This window comes from Delphinapterus leucas, chromosome 4 (assembly GCF_059928025.1).
Source record: "Delphinapterus leucas isolate spDelLeu-1000000601 "Yukka" chromosome 4, BTC_Dleu_Yukka2, whole genome shotgun sequence".
NCBI classification, from domain to species: Eukaryota; Metazoa; Chordata; class Mammalia; order Artiodactyla; family Monodontidae; genus Delphinapterus; species Delphinapterus leucas.
This window is the reverse complement of record NC_143132.1, coordinates 38,124,611-38,127,714: the sequence shown is the minus strand read 5'-3', so window position 1 is coordinate 38,127,714 and position 3,104 is coordinate 38,124,611. Positions and strand designations below refer to the sequence as shown.

The 3,104-nt window shown below is 30.5% G+C and overlaps 1 non-coding gene across 1 annotated transcript; it reads left to right on the top strand.

Annotated features, from left to right (window-relative positions):
• The first annotated feature begins 1,302 nt into the window (after positions 1 to 1,302).
• Positions 1,303 to 1,432, top strand: LOC115802384 (small nucleolar RNA SNORA11). Its single transcript, XR_004022854.1, has one exon. It is a non-coding gene; the product is annotated as a small nucleolar RNA SNORA11 (small nucleolar RNA).
• The last annotated feature ends 1,672 nt before the right edge of the window (positions 1,433 to 3,104 follow it).

The window sequence follows — 3,104 nt, the reverse complement described above, 5'->3', positions numbered from 1 at the left end:
ACTATTATATTACAAATAAAATAAAATGTTATTATCAAACGACCAAAGACATGAGAAAAGCCATTTATTGCAAAAAGCATTTTGTTTTGATAGAAACATTTTTTTAAGTTTGATTTATAGATATACAGCTGAATGCCTGATTTCTAAATATACAGCAAAGTTCTCTAAAGAGGGAAAATAAACTGGACCAAAATTTTTAAATTATGGAAATATTTAAGTAAGTATAATTTCTTATCATTGATTGAAACATCTGAAAATTAAATAACACTATTTTCATTATATTTAAAGATTTTTTTCAATTTCCACTTATACTTGTCATGGTACTTAAACTCTATTCCTTATTTTCCTGAAAACTGAGAATGAGACAGTCTGCTATAATTTGAAAGTGTTATATTTACAAGGACAAAGATAACATTAAAGCCAAAAATGATTCCTTAAATGTCTATAATTTTGCTGTTTTAATTTATTTTTAAAAATTGCTATCATTATGTTGGTATTAAGTGTTATAATATTTTCATGCAGGGAAAGACTATTTGTTTCTATTTATAAGAAAAGCCCCACAGATTAATATGTAAATATAGGTGAGCTGGCATTAATATTTTCTAAAACAATTCCACTTTCAATTGCAAATTATAATAAAATTGGTTTTAGTTCTAAATAGATTCTATTTAACTTGCTTTGTGTGTCTCTGTATTAAGACATCCTTACATGTTGAAGTGCTCACATCCTTCATCTCTTACTGTGTTTTACATGAATCTATGACATACATTTTCTAATTCTTTTCTACTTTGATTTCAATTCCAGCCCTGTATAAATGAAATTGAGTATGTTTATTTTAGGGCTCTGTCAAATAAATATCAGCAAACAATTATTTTATAATTTTATGTTAATTCTATGACAAGTATAAAATAAAGACATACATAGGCAAATGAATACTCTTCCATATGAGCCATTTTGTGTAGTATTTTCTAAGCACTCTGAACTTTAATGAACAATCATTCAATATTTTATATGAATATACTTTAATTTTTCATTCAGTTTATTTAAGAATCTAAATATATATAATTATAAGAAAGAACACACTGTCACTTAATTAAATTATATATATTCCTTCAAGGAAAAAATGAGATTAGATAATGCAAATAATAGACATATCAATGTAAATTTTGAGAACAAGTACAAAAAATTCTCTTTATAATAAACATCTCATCAATATTTTTATTAACTTCTGTTGTATTTTCCTCCCTTCTATAAGAAGAGTATTTATTTATTATAGTTGGCTACCCTATTAAAAATTATCTCAGGGTGTGCTCAGAGCAGGGAGTCTGAAGAAATGGCTCGTCTGTTTACAACACACCCAACAGGAATCTGGGTTCATTGTGACAAGGGCCACAAAGCTTGTGGCCTTCCTATGAACAAATACCCAACACATATCCCCCTGCACCTCCACGTGGCTGCTGGGCAGGACTCAGTACTGGAAGAAAAGCTACAGTATTTAGTGGGGGAGTTTGCCACCTAGAGCCTGTCCAGTCCACGTGTGGGTGGGCCATGGGTGGTCTTATAGGCACAAAGGCTTTGAACCCCTCTCTTCAAGGAAAAAAGAAAAATATATTCCAACTATATGCCATTCTGGAAAAGGCAAAACAATGGTGACAATAAAAAGATCAATGGTTGCCAGGAGTTTGAGGGGAAAGGGGAGATGAATACATAGAGTACAGAAGTTTTTATGAGCAGTGAAAATACTTTGTATGACATTATAATGATTTTATGTCATCATACTTTTGTCCAAACCCATAGAACATGCAACACTATTCACTCCATAAAGTGAACCCTAAGATGAACTCGGGACTTTGGTGATTATGATGTATCAGTTCAGTTCAGCCTTGGTTTAAAAAAAAAAGTCTTAAAAAGAATTAACACTCAGGGTAGACGTTTTTGGCAAAACTTTTGTTTCGCTTTTATATATGTATACATATTATATAAGTGTGTGTTTGTTGGATTGTGATGTAAAATGTACATTTTAGATTAAAAAAGTTTGCAGGCTACTGTAGTTATATTGGCAAATAAAAGCACAGATTAATCTCAAAAAACTTATCTCTGCATCATACAATGATACAAATAGCTAAAATTCTATAAATAATTATAAACACCATCTTTATAGTGGGATAAATAATTAATCGACCTTTTTTGAAGGGAAATTTGTAAAATTTCCTTTATATGCTTTTGTTACCAAGATGTTGAATGAGGCATCAACCAGAACAATGATATAGTTACTGAACACTGGGATTGATGAGCTGATATTTGGTAACGTTTTGTCAATCTGAATTACCAGGTTTATTGTATCAAAGCCTTTGATGTTCTGGGCCATCTTACCTATGATCTCTGAATTTATAGTGATAATATAATCATTCCTCATAAATTAATCTCTATATGGGCAATATTCAAACTATACATGAGTGCATCAAATCTCATTTAAAAATAAAAGGCTTACATAAATCACTTTAAAATATATTAATAGTCTAAGACTCCAAAGTAATTTATAAATATATTCTTTATAATTTGGGGAAATATTTTCCCATTGAAATAATATTATAGAAATGTAGTGATGATTTCAGATATAGCTATTTAAATTCTGCTAATGTCTCTAAGATATAGAACCTAGTGTGTATACACACACACACACATTGTATGATTTTATGAAAAGCTTTCAGAGTTCCACTTTAAGAAGTCAATTCACAGGTGGAAGATAATCTCTTTCCTCTCACCACCCACTCAAGAAAAATTAGGTGGCATCATCACCAAGCTATTGTAAGTAATAAGTTCTAACCTCTCTATGAAAGACGTATCCCAAAGAGAGATGCACAAGTCTATGGTTTTCTGAAAAGCTTAAGTATCTAAATAGATGTAGGGGAAAAAAAGAAAGGAAAGATCATTTCAGTTTCAAGACGATTCATAATAAAAAGCTTCCCTAGTATTTAATGGAATATAAATTGAAACACGCTCCCATAGTTCTCGAGATTTTTCTTGCATTTAATTTCCTTTTATCCCTCCAATCTCTTCAGCAGGAAAGGTAGCTCTTATGTGTCCAGTCCAATAGAGGCAGC